This window comes from Tachyglossus aculeatus, chromosome 21 (assembly GCF_015852505.1).
Source record: "Tachyglossus aculeatus isolate mTacAcu1 chromosome 21, mTacAcu1.pri, whole genome shotgun sequence".
In the NCBI taxonomy this organism is placed as follows: domain Eukaryota; kingdom Metazoa; phylum Chordata; class Mammalia; order Monotremata; family Tachyglossidae; genus Tachyglossus; species Tachyglossus aculeatus.
Genome location: NC_052086.1, coordinates 18,269,012 through 18,291,745, shown reverse-complemented (window position 1 = coordinate 18,291,745; position 22,734 = coordinate 18,269,012). Strand labels below are relative to the sequence as shown.

The 22,734-nt window shown below is 44.4% G+C and overlaps 2 protein-coding genes and 1 non-coding gene across 4 annotated transcripts in view; 1 reads left to right on the top strand and 2 right to left on the bottom strand.

Moving 5' to 3' along the window:
* Nucleotides 1-22,734, top strand: part of RSPH14 (radial spoke head 14 homolog) — a 299,387-nt gene that overhangs the window by 199,717 nt on the left and 76,936 nt on the right. The window lies entirely within an intron of this gene.
* GNAZ (G protein subunit alpha z) overlaps nucleotides 1-22,734 on the bottom strand; it is a 208,740-nt gene that overhangs the window by 162,329 nt on the left and 23,677 nt on the right.
* On the bottom strand, nucleotides 18,257-18,394 carry LOC119943146. Its single transcript, XR_005455622.1, has one exon. It is a non-coding gene; the product is annotated as a small nucleolar RNA SNORA7 (small nucleolar RNA).

Sequence of the window (22,734 nt, the reverse complement as noted above, 5' to 3'; positions counted from 1 at the left end):
CCCTGGATGAGACCAAATCCAGGTTAGAGGTCCCACTGCATTCTCCAGATGATGACCAAGATTGGTATTCTGAACAAATCGCAATTCCCAGACTGAAGTCCTCATTGAAACAACCTGAAACAAGTTTGGGGGTATTTTCTTTGGGAGAACAAATTAATGCAGGGATGTGAGGCATGCAGGGGATAAGGATAAATCTTCCATTTTCTGGCTACTGTTTTAGAGAAGCAGGAGAAAACTGCCATGGCACCATGATCAGCAGGGCTGCCTCTCTTTTTGGGAGAATTGGGGCTAGAAAAATCTGAGCAATAAGGTCTGGCCCCTTTGAGAGAAAGTGAGTGAGAGCCCTGTGGGTCAGGATTGGGTAGCAGAATCCAAACTTTAGACCACAGAAAGGGAAATGACTCTCTGAAACTCTCAGACTTCTAGATTGTGAGCCCACTGCTGGGTAGGGACCGTCTCTATATGTTGCCAACTTGTACTTCCCAAGCGCTTAGTACAGTGCTCTGCACACATCATCATCATCAATCATATTTATTGAGCGCTTACTATGTGCAGAGCACTGTACTAAGCGCTTGGGAAGTACAAATTGGCAACATATAGAGACACTCCCTACCCAACAGTGGGCTCACAGTCTAAAAGGGGGAGACAGAGAACAAAACCAAACATACTAACAAAATAAAATAAATAGAATAGATAGGTACAAATAAAATAAATAGAGTAAAAAATATGTACAAACATATATACATATATACAGGTGCTGTGGGGAAGGGAAGGAGGTAAGATGGGGGGGATGGAGAGGGGGACGAGGGGGAGAGGAAGGAAGGGGCTCAGTGTGGGAAGGCCTCCTGGAGGAGGTGAGCTCTCAGTAGGGCCTTGAAGGGAGGAAGAGAGCTCAATAAATACAATTGATGGACCGATTGATTGAAACAAATCTCAGTCCTCACCCTCTCTCTGCCCTCCTGATCCATGGGATTCAATCACCTGGGGTTGTCAGAAATTCAGTTTGATTTCACCAGTGGTATTTCATGTTGATCAGTGGTTCTGATCGGTCCTCCCACTTCATTCAAAAGGGCTGGAGAGCCATTCTGAATTAAATTGCATTACTGAAGGTCTTGGCGTGTTCCTGACTTACCCAGCTTCGGACTTAGGGCCTGATTTGGTTTGTATTTACACTTTAACACACCTGTGTGCTCACTGGTGACCTCCCCAGCGCTTGGAACAGTGCTTTGCATGTAGTAAGCGCTTAATAAATGCTATTAATAATAATAGTAATAATAATAATAATGACATTTATTGAGCGCTTACTCTGTGCAAAGCACTGTTCTAAGCGCTGGGGAGGTTACAGGGTGATCAAGTTGTCCCACGTGGGGCTCACAGTCTTCATCCCCATTTTACAGATGAGGTTACTGAGGCACAGAGAAGTTAAGTGACTTGCACAAAGTCACACAGCTGACAATTGGCAGAACCGGGATTACTATAATATTACTATTATATTATTATTATTATGATGATGATGATGACAGTTGTGCATAGTAGGGGGGACGGGGGGCATCTCTCTGGGCCTTTTTCCTGACCACTCCCCAGTCTGTCGTTTTCCCTCTGACCTCACTGCTCTCTCCTGTTCAGACCCACAAGCCCTACTCCTCTCCTCTCCTCAGACCCACAAGCCCCTTCCTTCCTCTCCCCCTCGTCCCCCTCTCCATCCCCCCCCATCTTACCTCCTTCCCTTCCCCACAGCACCTGTATCTATGTATATATGGTTGTATATATTTATTACTCTATTTATTTGTTTATTTATTTTACTTGTACATATCTATCCTATTTATTTTATTTTGTTAGTATGTTTGGTTTTGTTCTCTGTCTCCCCCTTTTATACTGTGAGCCCCCTGTTGGGTAGGGACTGTCTCTATGTGTTGCCAATTTGTACTTCCCAAGCACTTAGTACAGTGCTCTGCACATAGTAAGCGCTCAATAAATACGATTGATGATGATGATGATGATGCACGGCCCCTCCCCAGCCCCTCTAAACTCTAAGCTCATTGTGGGCAGGGAATATGTCCGTTATATTGTACATTGTACTCTCCCAAGTGCTCATTACAGTGCTCTACACACAGTAAGTGCTCAATAAATGCGATTGACTGCCTGACTGACTCTACCCCACAACCCTCAGCCAGGACCCAGGGGCAAGGTCGGACCCTGCGACTAACAGAGTCTCCGCTCCCTGAGGCTGGGGCTGAATTTTTGATCTGCCCCTCCGTCCTCCTCACTGGAAGGAGGACGGAGTGGCAGTGACCGCTGAGGCTTGGTGGTGGGCTCTTGCTGGCCGCCAACTGAAACCTCTATGTAATCGGTCAGTCAATCAATGGCAGAACACTGTCCTAAGCCCTTGGGAGAGTATGCTACAACAGAATCGGTGGACTTGTTCCCTGTCCACCAGGAGTTCAATCAATCAATCAATCAATTGTATTTATTGAGCGCTTACTATGTGCAGAGCACTGTACTAAGCGCTTGGGAAGTACAAATTGGCATCACATAGAGACAGTCCCTACCCAACAGTGGGCTCACAGTCTAAAAGGGGGAGACAGAGAACAGAACCAAACATACCAACAAAATAAAATAAGTAGGATAGAAATGTACAAGTAAAATAAATAAATAGAGTAATAAATATGTACAACCATATATACATATATACAGGTGCTGTGGGGAGTTTACAGTCTAGAGGGGGAGACGGACATTAAAATCAATTAAGGGTAAAGTGCAAAGTGCGTAAGTGACACCGAAGGGAGAGGGAGGGGGGGGAGAGAAGATGAAGGCTTAATTGGGTAGCACCTCTTGGTTGAGGATGTGATTTTAAAAAGGCTTTGGAAGTAGGAAGAGTGGTGGTTTGTGTGGATGTACTAATAAGCATAGTAATAATTGTGGTATCTGTTAAACGCTTCCCCACAGCACCTGTATATATGTATATGTGTTTGTACATATTTATTACTCTATTTATTTTACTTGTACGTATCTATTCTATTTATTTTATTTTGTTAGTATGTTTGGTTTTGTTCTCTATCTCCCCCTTTTAGACTGTGAGCCCACGGTTGGGTAGGGACTGTCGCTATATGTTGCCAACTTGTACTTCCCAAGCGCTTAGTACAGTGCTCTGCACACAGTAAGCACTCAATAAATACGATTGATTGATTGATTGGAATCTGGGCGAGGCCCTGGGTGGGCTGGTTCACCACCCTCTCTACCCTGCCCTCCCTGCCCTCAGTCTTTCTGCCTGGGAAAGAAGAAGCATGGCTCAGTGGAAAGAGCCCGGGCTTTGGAGTCAGAGGTCGTGGGTTCAAATCCCGACTCTGCCAACTGTCAGCTGTGAGACTTTGGGCAAGACACTTAACTTCTCTGTGCCACAGTTCCATCATCTGTAAAATGGGGATTAAGACTGTGAGCCCCACGTGGGACAACCTGATCACGCTGTATCCCCCCCAGCACTTAGAACAGTGCTTTGCACATAGTAAGCGCTTAACAAATACCATCATCATCATCATCATCACCTGCTCCTGTGGGGTCCCCCACAACACCAGACGCTGCTCTAATCTGGGTCTTCTCCTCATACGTCTCTTTTCTAGCTTTGGCAAGAATTTCTCACATTACTAAAGCCCACCCTAACCCACAGCCTTCTCCCTAGGCGTTCCAATGCCTTAGCAACTAGTTCTCATTGGCCATCCTTTCCTTTAATGCCAAAATGGCTCCCTTTCTGGTTTGGAGGCTATTTGTCTAGTACTGTACCAGATAGTCCAGGTTTCATCTGGCCTGTCCGCTTTCCAGTACAGAACTTGTTCGCTCCCATGGCTTCAACTGCCATATTTATGCAGTTTTAGACCCCTTTTAGACTGTGAGCCCACTGTTGGGTAGGGACTGTCTCTATATGTTGCCAACTTGTACTTCCCAAGCGCTTAGTACAGTGCTCTGCACACAGTAAGTGCTCAATAAATACGATTGATGATGACGATCATGATGATCCTCTCTCAGGACCCCAAATTCCACTTCACCCACCCAGAGGCTCTTCATAGGGGTGAGCAGAATGGCAGGATGCAAAGCTTCATGGTTGCAGCATGGCATAGCGGATAGAGCACAGGCCTGGGAATCAGAAGGTTCTGGGTTCTAATCCCGGCTCCGCCACTTGTCTGTTACGTGCCGTGGGGCAAGTCACTTCACCTCTCTGGGCCTCAGTTACCTCATTGTAAAATGGGGATTGAGACTGTGAGCCCTAGGTGAAGTGTCGGCCTTGATTTGCTTGTTTCCACCCCAGCGCTTAGTATAGTCCCTGGCACATAGTAAGTGCTTAATAAATACTATTATTATTATTATTATTAATGATGGCATTTATTAAGCAGTTACTATGTGCAAAGCACTGTTCTAAGCACTGGGGAGGTTACAAGGTGATCAGGCCCAGAGAAGTGAAGTGACTTGCCCAAATCAATCAATCAATCGTATTTATTGAGCACTTATTGTGTGCAGAGCACTGTACTAAGCGCTTGGGAAGTACAAGTCAGCAACACATAGAGACAGTCCCTGCCCAACAGCGGGCATTAATAATGATATAAGTAGCTACCCCAAGGACAGAGGGTGGAAGTGAGAGGAACAGCTCCAGCATGGATGGCCAGAAAGACACCTGGAGAAGCAGCTTGGCATAATGGATAGAGCACGGTCCTGGGAGTCAGAAGGTCATGAGTTCTAATCCTGCTCCACCACTTACTTGTCTGCTGTGTGACCTTAGGCAAGTCGCTGCACTTCTCTGGGCCTCATCTGTAAAAAAAATGGGGATTGAGACCGTGAGCCCCACGTGGGACTGGTACTGTGTCCAACCTGTTGGCTTTTACGGGGCCTGGCACACAGTAAGCGCTTAACAAATACCATTATTATTATTATTATTATTATTATTATTATTATTATTATTATTATTATTATTTCGTTGGCCCAAGGGATCTTGAGTTGGGGGGTGGGGATGGGGAGTGGAGGAAGAAGAGCCAATAAAAGAGCTGGTTTTCCTGCCAGGTTGAACAAAGGTCCAACTCCCTCTGTCCTGCCTTTCCCTGGTTTCTCACTGCTCCTTGTAAGGAGGATGGTGTTTGGTCAGAAACTCCCAACTGCCAGCAGAGACCACCCAACATCCCTGCTTCATTAATGTAGAAATTTGTAGTAGCCCTCTATTTTTTATATTGTTCATTAAGCCCTTACTATACGTCAAGCATTATTCCAAGTGCTGGTATCTTGTCTTATGCCGTCAAGTCACTTCCGACCCATAGCGATGCCATGGACACATAACAATAATAAAAATAATAATGGCATTTATTAAGTGCTTACTACTACTACTAATAATGATGGTATTTGTTAAGCGCTTACTATGTGCGAAGCACTGCTCTAAGTGCTGGGGGATACAAGGTGATCAGGTTGTCACCAACATCATCATCATCAATTGTATTTATTGAGCGCTTACTGTGTGCAGAGCACTGTACTAAGCGCTTGGGAAGTACAAGTTGTCAACATATAGAGACAGTCCGTAGCCAACAGTGGGCTCACAGTCTAAAAGGGGGAGACAGAGAACAAAACCAAACATACTAACAAAATTAAATAGAATAGATATGTACAAGTAAAATAAATAAATAAATAAATAAATAGAGTAATAAATATGTACAAACATATATACATATATACAGGTGCTGTGGGGAAGGGAATCAATCAATCAAATCGTATTTATTGAGCGCTTACTGTGTGCAGATCACTGTACTAAGCGCTTGGGAAGTACAAGTTGGCAACATATAGAGACAGTCCCTACCCAACAGTGGGCTCACAGTCTAAAAGGGGGAGACAGAGAACAAAACCAAACATACTAACAAAATAAAATAAATAGAATAGATAGGTCTTTTAGACAGTCTTTTAGACTGTGAGCCCACTGTTGGGTAGGGACTGTCTCTTTGTGTTGCCAATTTGTACTTCCCAAGCGCTTAGTACAGTGCTCTGCACATAGTAAGCGCTCAATAAATACGATTGATGATTGATGATGATAGGTACAAGTAAAATAAATAAATAGAGTAATAAATATGTACAAACATATATACATATATACAGGTGCTGTGGGGAAGGGAAGGAGGTAAGATAGGGGGGATGGAGAGGGGGACGAATCTCAACCCCTGGCCCAACCTCTCTTGATCTCCGAAGTTAGTTACGATATGAACCACACACTACACTAAGCACTGGCTTAGATACAAGATAAACGGTTCAGACATGATCGCTTTCCCACTTGGGGCTGACAACCTCAATGGGAGAAAAGACACCCGTATAACAAGGAAAAATAAATCACAGACAATAGAAGCTTCTAGAATGACAACTATAAAAGAGAAAGGGCAAAATAAATAGCTGAATAGAGGAAGCAGTACCAATGTGCCTCCCTTTTTGCTTCCAAAGACCTAACAGTCGGGAAGGCTGGCTGTTTCTGGCTCCCGGCTCCTGTTGTGATGAGGAGGAGGAGGACTGCAGCGATGGGTGGCGTGGGGGAAGCTGCTCTGAGCTCACGCTAATTTGAAATCGGAGCCTGTTTCCGTTGTAAATTCCGATTCTTCTTTCCTGATATGTATTTTCAATAAATACGATTGATATGGCCGAATCCCCAGGAAGCAAGTTCATTTTATACATGGGTAAAGAAGATATCATCACAATATCTGGATAAGCGTTTCCAGACAGTTCCAGAAACTGAGTCACTGCCTGAGTGAAATGCAAAATGAGGCATGCTTAAATCTGCAACTCTCTAGGAGCCTCAAAAGCAAAAAAGGAAAAATAAATAAAAATAAGGATAACAGTGCACAAGGCTTTTCGATGGAAATCCACTTCAGGTCTCTTTTGGCACCTGTGTATTCCCATCTGAGGTAAATTATCTTGTGGAAAAGCGACATGTTGGAATGGACAGAGCATGGCCCTGGGAGTCGGAGGACCTGGGTTCTAATCCCGGCTCTGCCACTTGTCTGCTGTGTGACCTGGAGCAAGTCACTTCACTTCTCTGTGCCCCAGTTACCGCATCTGTAAAATGGGGATTGAGACTGTGAGCCCCACATGGGACAGGTATGGTGTCTAACTCGATTTGCTTGTATCCACCCCAGTGCTTAGTACAGTGCCCGGCACATAGTAAGCGTTTAACAAATACCATCATCGTTATTACTGTCCCTCCATCTCCCTCACCAAAACCACTGGGAGTCAATGTACATTATTCTCTGGGAAACAGCGGACTGGGGGTGTCGAGGTCAAAGGCAGGATGGACCCACTAATTCATTCAATGAATGTATTTATTGAGTACTTTTTGTGTGCAGAGCTCTGTACTAAGCGCTTGGGAATTACAAGTCGGCAACATATAGAGATGGTCCCTACCCAACAACGGGCTCACCGTCTGGAAACGGGCTCATCTTTCCTTCCCCCATGTGCTGCTTCCTAACCAGCCGAGCAGTGTGGCTCAGTGGCAAGAGCCTGGGCTTGGGAGTCGGAGGACGTGGGTTCTAATCCCGGCTCCGCCACTTGTCTGCTGTGTGACCTTGGGCAAGCCACTTAACTTCTCCGTGCCTCAATTACCTCATCTGGAAAATGGGGATTAAGACTGTGATCCCCATGTGGGACAACCTGATTACCTTGTATCTACCCCAGCACTTGGAACAGTGCTTGGCACATAGTAAGCACTTACCCAATACAGTAATTATTATTATTATTATAATATAGAGATGAGGGATTGGAAAAACTGCTCCCAGATCATCTCCAGGAAGTGGACTGCAAGACTTCCATTCCAATGCCAACTTCCAAATTAACATCACTTCATACCCAACAGACAATTACTCTCCCCACCTTCAAAGCTTTATTGAAGGCACCTCTCCTTCAAGAGGCCTTTCCCTGATTAACCCTTCCTTTCCTCTTCTCTCACTCCCTTCTGCTGTCGCCCTGACTTTATTCATCCCCCCCTTTCCAGTCCCTCAGCACATATGTACGTATCTGTAATTGATTTATTTATATTAATGTTCGTCTCCCCTTCTAGACTGCAAGCTTGTTGTGGGCAGGGAATGTGTCTATGTATTGTTGCCTATATATCGTTGTATTGTACGCACCCAAGCACTTAACATAGTGCTCTGTGAAAAGTAAGTCCTCAAAAACTACCATTGAATGAATGAGTGGATATTAAATTTTATTATAAAGATGGGTGGTCAACTCAGCCAGAGGGAGGAAATAAGCACCCAGACCAATAACCCTTTCTACAGCAAATGAGTCTTCCTAGATTTAAAATAGCCAATGAAAAAATTTTAAGACAATATAAAGAAGAATTATTGCCCGTATTAAGCAGTTTTATTTTGCCAAGTGTTGTACTTAGAGCTGGGGTTGATCTAAAATGATCAGATTGGACACAGGCCCTGTCCCTCTCACATATGCTCACAGTCTAAGAGGGAGGGAGAGTAGGGATCTACTCCCCATTTTATGGATGAAAGAACTGAGGTGTAGACATTTTGGTGACTTGATCAAGGTCACACAACAGGCCAGGACGATGAGGACTCTGAGGCCTTGGCTCTTAAGAACACCCTAAATTACAATTTTCAAACTTTAGGTCGCTTCATTTGATCAAATATTTTCACCCACTAAAATGATTTGACATTTGTTTTGTTAAATAAGTGCTGGAGACAGAGGTTTGTTGACTCCATCTCTCATTCTGTTCAATGTACTGATAAGTAGTGCTTGACTAAGGAGAGCAATACTTGTGTCCCAAGAGCTTCACCCTAACTCTTTTGGTTTTAACATCCCAAAGAAAGTCCATCAGTTATCTTCTGAGTTAATTCTGGAGCAGATGGTTGGCTGTCTTTGTGTTTTCTTGGGTCCACTACCAATCGTTTCAGTCCCCCGGTTCCCAAAATAGATAAAAATTTGCTAGCGTGTTTCACTTGTAATCTTCATAAGGGGAAAAACTCTTCTTTACATCATGCTTTTCAAGAAAGAAAACTGGAAACAGACTGGCCCTTTATATGAGAAATATAGTCTTAATACGAGGCATGCAGGGTTGTGCAAAGCAGGACCAAACAGAGGTTTAAACAGCGTATACTATCTAATACAATTTCTACACATTCATTTTATTAAAATGTGCATTCATTTTGATTTGGGCGGCAGCAAGCCTGCCATCTAATCTCATGTCAAGATGAGCAAACTGAACATACCTTTCCAATGTTTTCAACATCATGTTGTTTTCTGCGGTAATGTCAAAGATATGCCTTAGTAATACAGCCTGTCATGCTCCATTAGAAAAGCATTTCAGCTAACACATGTGAAGAAACTGAATGTCAGCCATATTGACAATGCACATATCTTTCACGTTTGTGAATTTTTTTATCAGTGATGTTCACACACTGAAAAATCAGCAGAGCATTTATAATTTCATTAGAGAAGAATTTGCAAAAGAAAAAAAATTAATCACTGACCGACCACAGCAGCTACTAAAACACAGCATGGACACTCTGTTGTGTTCACTTTAAGTGGGTCTAGCACTTCATTCATTCATTCAATCGTATTTATTGAGCGCTTACTGTGTGCAGAACACTGTATTAATCAATCAATTGTATTTATTGAGCGCTTACTGTGTGCAGAACACTGTACTAAGCGTTTGGGAAGTACAAGTTGGCAACATATAAAGACGGTCCCTGCCCAACAATGGGCTCACAGTCTAGAAGGGGGAGACAGACAACAAAACAAAACGTGTGAACAGGTGTCAAGTCATCAGAATAAATAGAAGTAAAGCTAAATGCACATCATTAACAAAATAAAATAAATAGAATAGTAAATATGTACAAGTAAAATAAATAGGGTATTAATTCTGTACAAACATATATAACAGGTGCTGTGGGGAGGAGAAGGAGGTAGGGTGGGGATGGGGAGGGGGAGAGGAAGGAGGGGGCTCAGTCTTAGCACTTAAATCTTTGCACACACCTTGTAATAATAATAATAATGATGGCATTTATTAAGCACTTAAGAACCTTGGGCAAGTCACTTCAGTTCTCTGGGCTCTCAGTGGAAAGAGCACAGGCTTTGGAGTCAGAGGTCATGGGTCCAAATCCAGGCTCCACCAATTGTCAGCTGTGTGACTTTGGGCAAGTCACTTAACTTCTCTGTGCTTCAGTTACCTCATCTGTTCTAAGCACTGGGAAGGTTACAAGGTGATCAGGTTGTCCCACAGGGGGCTCACAGTCGGTCCCCATTTTACAGATGAGGTAACTGAGGCACAGAGAAGTTAGGTGACTTGCCCAAAGTCCCACAGCTGACAATTGGCAGAGCTGGAATTCGAACCCATAACCACGGACTCCAATGCCTACTCCCTAATTCCAGTCCTTCCTCCAGTGGAATTGCAGGTTGCAGGGACAAGAGTGGGAGAGTAGCCTGGTGCAAACCACTAGACAACAATCACTTCCTTCGCGTAGGTTCTCAGTCTTGAAATCTCAAGAGGGAAGTTGTTCCATCGATCTCGTCCCGATTGACATCAGCAGCAGCAGCAGTGTGGCCCAGCGGAAAGAGCACAGGCCTGGGGAGTCAGAGGACCTGAGTTCTAATCTATCTCTACTCTGCCACCTGCCTGTTGTGTGACCTTGGGCAAGTCACTTCAGTTCTTTTGGGCTTCTCAGTGGAAAGAGCACAGGCTTTGGAGTCAGAGGTCATGGGTTCAAATCCACTCCGCCAATTGTCAGCTGTGTGACTTTGGGCAAGTCACTTAACTTCTCTGTGCCTCAGCTACCTCATCTGTAAAATGGGGATTAAGGCTGTGAGTCCCTCCGTGGGACAACCTGATCACCTTGTAACCTCCCCTGTGCTTAGAACAGTGCTTTGCACATAGTAAGTGCTTAATAAATGCCATCATTATTATTATTATTATTATCTGTTGAATGGGGAATTCGTTCTCCCTCCTACTTAGTGAGCTCCATGTGGGACTGTGTCTAACCTTGCTTTCTTGATTCTACCCCAATGCTTAGTACTGTGCTTGACCTATAATAATTGCTTAATAATACCACAATTGTTATTATCATCAATATAGTCATCATACTATAGATGCTTTCAGCTCAACCCCTGTAATCACAGTATTGGAAGGGATTTACTGGCCATTTAGTTCATCACTTTCAGACAGGTCTGCGCCTACACTCTCTCAGGTTAATAAATGGATATTGATTCTATTTTTGAAGATTTAGAGAGATAGAGCTGCCTTAACCTTCTTCAGTCATCCTTGGTGTCTGGAAATTCTACTTCTATACCACACTTCACTACATTTCTTCCTAGTCAAGATGTTGAACACCTAGACACCACTTTGTGAAAGCGCTCCTCATACGTTTGGAGGTTGGGGAACATAAAATGCCCCTCATTTTCTGAGCTTTAAACAGTCTCAGTTCTTCATCTCAGTCCAGCAGATGTTTTAGTCTTAATCCCTGGAATCCTGTTTGTGGCTCTTCATTGACACTCTCCTCGGAAACTGTGACACTAAGATATAGGCCTAGTCATTTTGGAAGGGTTTGACCTCTTCCAAGTAAAAAGGACAGATGTCCTCATTGTTCTTACATAGTGCATTCTCAGCAATCTGTGCAGGTGAAGGGGAGCCCATGCTGAGATACTTGCTATAGAGGATAATCTGCACACCCACATACATACACACACACATATATATCTGTCTCTTTGAAGAAATAAGCTCCTTTAATTTTCCCAGGGTTCTCAAAATTCACCAATTGGACTTAGGCCCCTCGTAATAGGATTTGAACTGGATCCAGTCTCCTGCCCTGCCTGTTTCCTGAGGCGTTGATTCAGGAGTCCAGGAAATCTTAGCCAGTCTTTTCAGGAATTCAGGTCCCCTTGGTGAATTCTTCACGCTGAAGAGCTTAAGTAGGCTTATTTCCCCAGAGATGTGGGTGTGGGGGTGTGTACGTGAGCCTCCCATGAGTTGAAATTGGGAGACCCAATCTGACCTAAATGCAAACATATAAAATGCTTTGGGGCGGCAATAAATCACAAGTTGAGCAGTCACCATTATTCAGTTCATCAATCAAACAGTGACCCTTATTGAGTGCTGGCAGTATACTAATCACTTGAGAGTACACATCAGAAGCAGCTCATACTTTCCCTGCCCTGAGGGAGCATAAAGTCTATAGAAGGAGACAGACATAATTATTTAAAGATGGTGAAAGCCAGAGGAAGAATGTAAGTTCATATAAACCAGGCAGCAGTAACACGTCAATAAATAGTAATTATTTAGTGCTTACTGTGTGCAGAGCACTGTATACAGCTCTTGGGAGAGTACAATACAGTAAAAAGACACAACGCAATAAAAGCATATTAGATTGAAACAGCTGAATAAATAGTTGACGGTACCAATATATTTGTAATATAATTGCGTATAGGGGTGTGTGTGTGTGTGTGTGTAGACAAGAGCTCTAAGGATACAATTAAAATACATTAGTGCCCTGGGGAGGGGAGGAAGTGGTTTGATGCAACTGGGGTGCTGTGAATTGCTCAGCCAAGACTACCTAAAGTAGATGGGATTTTAAGAGGATTTTGCATTTATATTATGAATAATATAATTTAAATGTACGTTATACATAGAATGTATAATTTATTTGTCTTTCTTATTCATGCTGGGAAGTAGTGGATGGAGCACGGGCCTGAGAGTCGGAGGGTCATGGGTTCTAATCCTGGATCTGCCACCTGTCTGCAGTGTGGCCTTGGGCAGGTCACTTCACTTCTCTGTGCCTCAGTTACCTCATCTGGAAAATGGGGATTGAGACTGTGAGCCCTGTGTGGAAAAGGGACTGTGTCCAACCTAATTTGCTTGTATCCACCTCAGTGATTAGTACAGTGCCTGGCACAAAGTAAGCGCTTAACAAATACCATCATTATTTATCATTAAAAATGACACCACTGATGATGAGGTTCATCATCTCGTTCTCGCCTGTCCCGCCATCGACCCCCGGCCCACGTCATCCCCCGGGCCTGGAATGCCCTCCCTCTGCCCATCCGTCAAGCTAGCTCTCTTCCTCCCTTCAAGGCCCTACTGAGAGCTCACCTCCTCCAGGAGGCCTTCCCAGACTGAGCCCCTTCCTTCCTCTCCCCCTCGTCCCCCTCTCCATCCACCCATCTTACCTCCTTCCCTTCCCCACAGCACCTGTATATATGTATATATGTTTGTACATATTTATTACTCTATTTATTTTACTTGTACATATCTATTCTATTTATTTTATTTTGTTAGTATGTTTGGTTTTGTTCTCTGTCTCCCCCTTTTAGACTGTGAGCCCACTGTTGGGTAGGGACTGTCTCTATATGTTGCCAACTTGGACTTCCCAAGCGCTTAGTAGAGTGCTCTGCACACAGTAAGCGCTCAATAAATACAATTGATTGATTGATCTATCAATGCGGGTGTGGCTGAAAAGGCAGTCCTGGTCTCAACGTGCACATAAAAGGGCTGCCTCTTGTGTTGTTATGCTTATATGTTGTGTTTTGCCTCTTTGCTCTCATTAATTATGATGCTTTTGCTCAAAGAGAGTCACCCCCTGCTTCGGAAGAGCGGTATACCAGGCTGGTATAGCCTCAGCAATTGACTCCCAGTTTTCAGAAAGATTGCAGCATTGCCTGAGTCTTCGTTTTACCATATCTGTGTTTAAAGGAATGATCTAAAGTTGGGAAAAACTAGGGTCCGGCACACTTTAAAGGGGAGGGTCTTTCAGGCTGAGGGAACAGTGTAAATAAGGGATCGGATCGGAGTGGAAGAATGGCACCTAGGTAATACTAATAATAATAATGGCATTTATTAAGCGGTTACTATGTGCAAAGCACTGGTCTAAGCGCTGGGGAGGTTGCGAGGTGATTAGGTTGTCCCACGGGGGGCTCACAGTCTTAATCCCCATTTTACAGATGAGGTAACTGAGGCCCAGGGAAGTTAAGTGACTTGCCCAAAGTCCCACAGCTGACAATTGGTGGAGCTAGATTTGAACCCATAACCTCTGACTCCAAAGCCCAGGCTCTTTCCACTGAGCCACGCTGCTTCTCCAAGCGGATGGATGGATGTACAGCTGGATGGGACATTTGGAAAAAACAGAGAGTGCAATCAAGGATGTATGGCATTCAAAAATATTTATTGAGCACATAGGGTGTGCACAGCGCTATACTTTGGGAAAGTATAATAGAATTAATGGATTTTGTTAGTATGTTTGGTTTTGTTCTCTGTCTCCCCCTTTTAGACTGTGAGCCCACTGTTGGGTAGGGACTGTATATGTTGCCAACTTGTACTTCCCAAGTGCTTAGTACAGTGCTCTGCACACAGTAAGCGCTCAATAAATACGACTGATTGATTGATTGATTCCCCCAAGATCTTACAGTCTAGAAGAACAGACTAATGCTAAAGTCAACTTCAGAGAGGAGGAAGTATTAGAGCATATAAAATATGTACACAAGTACCACTGGGTGTTGTGGAATCCTTAGGGGCCTAGTGGCATGGAAGTGTTGACATGGGAATTGGGGAATAGAAAGTGCCGAGATTAGAAATTAATTGGGACCGGCCTCCTGAAGGAGAGGTGATTTCAGAATGCTCCCCATTTCAGAAGGGTGGAGTCACGTTCTGCTGGATATAAAGCGGGAGGGAGTTTCAGTTAGTAGAAAGGGGGTGAAGCATGGTGACCATTTGGATAAACAGAACTAGGAGAAACCCTTGGAGCCAGCAATAAGGATTTTGTTCCTGTTGTTCTTGGGTAGTAAACTCCAAATTGGATGGCAGGTGGATTTGGGAGGGGCCAGGGGAGGGGGTTGTGTGTTAAAGCCGATGGTTGGAGGAGATAAACTACAGTTTTATCTCATTTACAGTGAATTCTGGGGGAAATGTCTCCATAGGTGCTCTAAGCATTTTTATCATTCAGCAATTTTGTAGGAAAAATAATAATAATAATGATGATGCGCTTAGTACAATGCTCTGCACACAGTAAGCGCTCAATACGATTGATGATGATGATGATGGCATTTGTTAAGCACTTACTATGTTTAAAGCACTGTTCTAAGTGTTGGGGGGATACAAGGTGATTAGGTTGCCCCACATGGGGCTCACAGTCTTAATCCCCAGTTTACAGATGAGGTAACTGAGGCACAGAGAAGTTAAGTGACTTGCCCAAAGTCATACAGCTGACAAAATCCTAGAAATCAACTGGAAACTTTAGAGCAAACTGCAAAAATCCCAAACCAATCAATCAATCAATCATATTTATTGAGCGCTTACTGTGTGCAGAGCACTGTACTAAGCGCTTGGGAAGTACAAGTTGGCAACATATAGAGACAGTCCCTAACCAACAGTGGGCTCACAGTCTAAAACCACTCTTTCCTTCTGTCCTCCTACCCCCTTTTTATGGTATTTATTAAGAATTTGTTGTGTTTCAAGCACTGTCCTAAGTGCTGAGGTAGATAAAAGGTAATCAGGTTGGACACCGTCCCTGTCCCACATGAGGCTCACAGTCTAAAATGGAGGGAGAAGTTTTTAATCCCCATTTTACAGATATTCCACTCCCCCTCCATGCCCACTTCCCTTGTGTTTGCTATTACTCTGAAAAAACAGTGAAGGGTATGTGAGAAATATTACCCTGTTGATCACTGATCTCCAGAGTGAGATTCCTTACATATCCTACTGTTTCACCAACATCCTTTAAAGATAGTCGTGTGTAGCTAACAACATGTTTTTTATGGAATTACACAAAAAGGAGGCGGCAAGCTCCTCCTAATCTTTCTCTCATCTCTTAAAAACAATTGCTCCTGCCGTTCTTCCCTCCCTTATTGACCTATTCAGGCTCCTATGCACTATTTGTTAATAATAATAATTATGGTATTCGGTAAGCATTCATTCATTCAATCGTATTTTTTGAGCGCTTACTGTGTGCAGAGCACTGTACTAAGCGCTTGGGAAGTACAAGTTGGTAAGCACTTACTATATGCCTGGCGCTGTACTAAGCACTGAGGTGGACACAAATAAATTGGGCTGGACACAGTCCCCGTCCCACGTGGGGCTCACAGTCTCAATCCCCATTTTACAGATGAGGTAACTGGCACAGAGAAGGGAAGTGATTTGCCCAGTTTCACACAGCAGACAAGTGGTAGAGCAGGGATTAGAACTCAGGACCTTCTTACTCACAGGCCTGTGCTCTAACCACTGCGCGACACTGCTTCTCCATTGTTCTTTCCCCACTATTTTCAAATATGCTGAAGTCCCTCCTACACTGTGCCTTCCAGCTATTGCCCCATCTCCCTTTCTCCCATTCCTGTTCCTGCTTTCACTTCCTCTTTACCATCTTTCTTCTCGACACACTGCAATTTGGTTTTTGCGCTCTTCGCTCTACTGAAACCCTGTTCATCAAGGTTTCCAATGATACCCTCTTAATCAAATCTAATGGGTTCTACTCATCTTAGGACTCCTTGCCCTTTTGGCTGCCTTTGATACTTGCCCAAACCCCTCTCCCAGAAATGCATTCAAACTTGTTTTGGTTATTTTTCCAATACGATACCCACCTCTTCCTACCTTTCCGACTGCCCCTCATTTCCTCACCTGCTCTTCTTCCACCTCCCACCCCCAAAATTCAGGCATCCTACAAGGCTCTGATTTGGGTACTTCACTCTTCTTGTTACAAACAGTCCAAATGTTCACTTGGTTGATTTCTCTCTCTCATTCAACCCATATATTCAATCTATCACTAAATCCTGTCGGTTCAACCCTCACAACATTGCTAGAATCCGCCCTTTCCTCTCCATCCCAACTACTATAGTGTTAATCCAAACACTTAGATTATCCCACCTGGATTACTGTTTCAGCCTCCTTACTGAGCTCCCTGTCTCCTGTTTCTCCCCACTCCAGTCCTTACTTCACTCTCCTGCCCGAATCATTTTTCTACAAAAACGTTCAGTCCATGTTTCCTCATTTCTCAAGAACCTCCACTGGTTGCCCATCCACTTCCACAAATGCCTTACCATTGGCTTTAAAGCAGTCAATCACTTTGGCCCTTCTTCCTCGCCTCACTGCTCTCCAATTACAACCCAGCCCGCACACTTCATTCCTCTAATGCCAACCTACTCACTGTAGCTGGATCTCATCTATCTTGCCGCTGACCTCCCTCCTTAGTCATTCATTCATTCATTCGTATTGAGCGCTTACAGTGTGCAGAGCACTGTACTAAGCACCTAGTCCTGCCTCTGGTCTGAAATGCCCTCCCTCCTCATATCTAACAGACAATGACTCTCCCCACTTTCAAAGCCTTATTGAAGGCACATCTCCTCCAAGAAGCCCTCCCTGACTAAGCCCTCATTTCCTCTTTTCCCACTCCCTTCTGCGTCACCCTGATTTGCTCCCTTTATTCACGCCTCTCTCAACCCCAGAGCACTAATGTAAACATCTGAAATGTATTTGTTTATATTAATATTTGTCTCCCCCTCTAGACTGTGAGCCTGTTGTGAGCACGGAATGTATCTATCAACTCTGTTATACTGTACTCTCGCAAGCGCTTAGTACAGTGCGCTGCACACAGTAAGTGCTCAATAAATGCAACTGATTGATTAAGGGAACACTGATTCAGGCTACTGGCGTATCTATTTCCTGAGTAAACAAACTGCTCATCAACAATTGTGGTTCTCTGTTTAATTAGTTTATAGGCTCTGACGTGGGGCTTCAGTGAGCCAGGGGACAAAGAAGATTGTCTAGTGCCAAAATGATATGTGCTATTTTATGATGTGAACTCAGGCCTCATAATTCAGTGTCCCTGAGTCAGTCTTCTCAATTGCCTTTTCACATGCATTTGGCCTTAGTCAAGTGTATAATCTTTCAGCCTTCATTTCCCCAGCTGTTTAGCTGGTGTAACCATATTTTCCTATCTCACGGGAAAGCAGTCAATGGCCTCTATCATCCTCTGGTGGAATGGCATCTGCTACAGGTGGCCTATTCACTCTTTCAGATCAGAAAGGAGCCATTATGAGCCTTGCAGTAGAAGTGTTGTTCTCTTATGCTGTCGAGTCGTGTCCGACCCACAGTGACGCGATAAGACACATCTCTCCCGGAACGCCCCACTTCCATCTGCAGTCGTTCTGGTAGCGTATCCATAGAGTTTTCTTGGTAAAACTACAGAAGTGGTTCCTTCCATGCAGTAAGCGAGTCTGTGCCCTCGACTCTCTCCATGCTGCTGCTGCCCAGCGAAGGGGAGATTTGACTTGAAACAGATTGCCTTCCACTCACTAGCCACTGCCCAAGCTAGGAATGGAATGGGTAGGCCTCTGCTTGACTCTCCCTCCTGTAGTTGTGACTGGTAGGGTATTGGAAACTCTCCAGGTACGACTCCGAAAAGAAGCAGTAGAATTAACCCTAACCAAACAGCCCCATTCCAGTTTAAGACCCTGAAGGGGATTCAACTCCACTTCTAGGAGTTGGGCTACTCGTGTGCATTATTTTCTCATATTATACATTCCAAACAGCATCACCACCGGGCCACCCCACCTTCGACTTCAGCAGTAGCACCCGTGTCAGTCAACAGGAATGCCTTAAGAGATCGGACACCCCTCCAAAGGTGATCGTCCGTCCCTCGTCGGCTGACGGCGGCCTAAGCGCTCTGTCATATACAAATACAGCTCCTGTATATCATTTGTGTCTACTTGTATCCTCCAGTAGACTGGAGGCACCTCACATGCCTTTTATTTCTCTTGTGACCTCCTGAGGGCTAGTACAGAGCTCAGCATGCAGGCAGACAAATAATACTGGTGACAACCTGATCACCTGGTAGCCTCCCCAGTGCTTAGAACAGTGCTTTGCACGTAGTAAGCACTTAACAAATGCCCCCCTTCCATATTTATTATAGCCGACCTTTGCACTTGCTGTTTGTCTCGCCTCTCCTTACTCTGAGACTCTCGGTGTGGGCCGTGTCGGTTTTAATCATGCCTCCGAAGGGGTAATGGTTAGAATAATAATAATAATAATAATAGAAGCAGCGTGGCTCAGTGGAAAAAGCCCGGGCTTTGGGGGTCACGGGTTCAAATCCCGGCTCCACCAGTTGTCAGCGGTGTGACTTTGAGCAAGTCACTTCACTTCTCTGTGCCTCAGTTACCTCATCTGTAAACTGGGGATTGACTGTGAGCCCCTCGTGGGACAACCTGATCACTTTGTAACCTCCCCAGCGCTTAGAACAGTGCTTTGCACATAGTAAGCGCTTAATAAATGTTATTATTATTATTATTATCACAGTTCACATGTGACAGCCCCCTACACTGCCTTGGATACCCTAAGGGGAAGACGGGCCACACACCCCAAATCCAGCCTGTCCCACTTTTTGTTGCTGTTGTCGTTTAGTCAAGGACTGTGGGTCAACTCAAACCTGGGGAGGTCTCTTCCTTGAAGCAATAATGAAGTAAATGGTATTTCTGTAGTGACACAAAGCAGTATATATGCCTGAGTTGAAGTCAGGTGCAGGGTTAGGGCCCAGAAAACATCTTGATCTGCTTTGCACATAGTAAGCGCTTAATAAATACCATTATTATTATTATTATTATTATTATTATTATTATTATATTCTCCCATTAGTCCAGCTGCCTCTTCTTGGTGTGGAGAAAGAGAATTGGGCTGGGGGAGCTGAAGAGGAGAAGTATTTGCAGTTGGCAGACCTCTCCATTAACCAGGTTCTCAGTGCCCTATTAAGTACAGATAGCCATGGCCCTACTTCTCGATTATATTCTACTCCTTCTGTTGTATCTTAGTCTCCCAAGTGTTTAATAGTAATAATGATGATGATGGCATTTGTTAAGTGCTTACTACATGCAAAGCCCTGTTCTAACAACTGAGGAGGCTACCAGGTGATCAAGTTGTCCCACGGGGGGCTCACAGTCAAACCCCATTTTACAGATGAGGTAACAGAGGCACAGAGAATTGAAGTGACTTGCCCAAAGTCACACAGCTGAAAATTGGTGGAGCCGGGATTTGAATCCATGACCACTGACTCCAAAGCCTGGGCTCTTTCCACTGATCCACGCTGCTTAGAGCAGTACTGTGTACACAATAAGTGCTCAATAAATATGACTGATTGATCAATCTCGATTCTCCAACAATTTCTAAAAGGTCATTAGCCAAGAGCTCAAATGGGTGTCCGTGATGATGATGGCCCATCATTATCACCAGTAGTATTTGTCTGCCTATATGCTGAGCTCTGTACTAGCCCTCAGGAGATTACAAGAGAAATAAAAAGCATGTGAGGTGCCTCCAGTCTACTGGAGGATACAAATAGACACAAATGATATACAGTTGGAGAAAGCTGAGGGTAGATGCAGCTGAAAATAGCCAGAGTCTAGAAAAGCAAATAATAATAATAATGACATTTATTAAGCACTTATGATGTGCAAAGCACTGTTCTAAGCCCTGGGGAGGTTGCAGGGTGATCCGGTTGTTCCACAGGGGGCTCACAGTCTTAATCCCCATTTTACAGATGAGGTAACTGAGGCATGGAGAAGTGAAGTGACTTGCCCAAAGTCACCCAGCTGACAACTGGCGGAGCCGGGATTTGAACCCACGACCTCTGACTCCAAAGCCCATGCTCTTTCCACTGAGCCACGCTGCTTCTCTAAGTGGCAAAAGTAAGTGTCACAAATACGTGACACAATAGAGTATGTGAAGCCCTATATACCTAAATGCTATGATTAAATGGTTAATGACTAAATATAACCTCCTATCTCCCCCAGTGCTTAGAACAATGCTTGTCATATAGTAAGCACTTAACAAATACCTCATTATTATTACATGATTCTATTTATTTTATTTTGTTAATATGTTTTGTTTTGTTCTCTGTCTCCCCCTTCTAGACTGTGAGCCCGCTGTTGGGTCGGGACCGTCTCTATATGTTGCCAACTTGTACTTCCCAAGCGCTTAGTCCAGTGCTCTGCACACAGTAAGCGCTCAATAAATACAATTGAATGAATGAATGAATGAAGGTGGAATCTGGTAGGACCCAATCTGCAGTGGTGGAATTTAATTCAAGACGGCTTCCTGGAGAAGGTGGATTTCAGGAGGATTTTGAAGATAGGGGAGAAGAGTGGTCTGGTGGATTTGGATGGGGACGGAGAGTTCAAATGTTGCAGCTCCCTCCTCTGAGGGAGAGTTGTGAGTGTAAAACGCAGTGGGAGTTAACTGGGGAGTAGCAAATGATGGCAGAGAGATGTAAGAGAAAGAGAGCTGTTAGAGAGGCGGCAGTATGGCCTAGTGGCAAGATCACAGTGGGCTTGGGAGTGAGAGGCCATGGGTTCTAATCCCAGCTCCGCCACTTGTCTGCTGTTGACCTTAGGCAATCACTTAACTTCTCTGTGCCTCAGTTAACTCATCCTCATGTCTCACCCCACTTCAATCCATACTTCATGCTGCTGCCCGGATTGTCTTTGTCCAGAAACGCTCTGGGCATGTTACTCCCCTCCTCAAAAATCTCCAGCGGCTACCAATCAATCTGCTCATCAGGCAGAAACTCCTCACCCTGGGCTTCATGGCTGTCCATCCCCTCGCCCCCTCCTACCTCACCTCCCTTCTCTCCTTCTCCAGCCCAGCCCGCACCCTCCGCTCCTCCGCCGCTAATCTCCTCACCGCACCTCGCTCTCGCCTGTCCCGCCATCGACCCCCGGCCCACGTCATCCCCCGGGCCTGGAATGCCCTCCCTCCGCCCATCTGCCAAGCCAGCTCTCTTCCTCCCTTCAAGGCCCTGCTGAGAGCTCACCTCCTCCAGGAGGCCTTCCCAGACTGAGCCCCTTCCCTCCTCTCCCCCTCGTCCCCCTCTCCATCCCCCCCATCTTACCTCCTTCCCTTCCCCACAGCACCTGTATATATGTATATATGTTTGTACAAATTTGTTACTCTATTTATTTTACTTGTACATATCTATTCTATTTATTTTATTTTGTTAGTATGTTTGGTTTTGTTCTCTGTCTCCCCCTTTTAGAGTGTGAGCCCACTGTTGGGTAGGGACTGTATCTATATGTTGCCAACTTGGACTTCCCAAGCACTTAGTACAGTGCTCTGCACACAGTAAGCGCTCAATAAATACGATTGATGATGATGATGATCTGTAAAATATGGATGAAGACTGTGAGCCCAACATGGGACAACTTGATTACCTTGCATCTACCCCAGCGCTTAGAACAGTGCATGGCACATAATAAGCACTTAACAAATACCATGATTATTACCGTTATCCTTATTATTATTATTATTAATAGTAAGGATGATGTGGAGGGAGATTTATTACTCTATTTTACTTGTACATATTAACCATTCTATTTATTTTATTTTGTTAATATGTTTTGTTTTGTCATCTGTCTCCCCCATCTAGACTGTGAGCTCATTGTTGGGTAGGGACCGTCTCTAGATGTTGCCAACTTGGACTTCCCAAGCACTTAGTATAGTGCTCTGCACACAGTAAGCACTCAATAAATACGATGGGATGAATGAATGAATCCCCCCCGCCTTACCTCCTCCCCCTCCTCACAGCCCCTGTATATATGTTTGTACAGATTTATTACTCTTATTTATTTTACTTGTACATATTTACCATTCTACTTATTTTATTTTGTTAATATGTTTTGTTTTGTTGTCCGTCTCCCCCTTCTCGACTGTGAGCCCGTTGTTGGGTAGGGACCATCTCTATATGTTGCCAACTTGTACTTCCC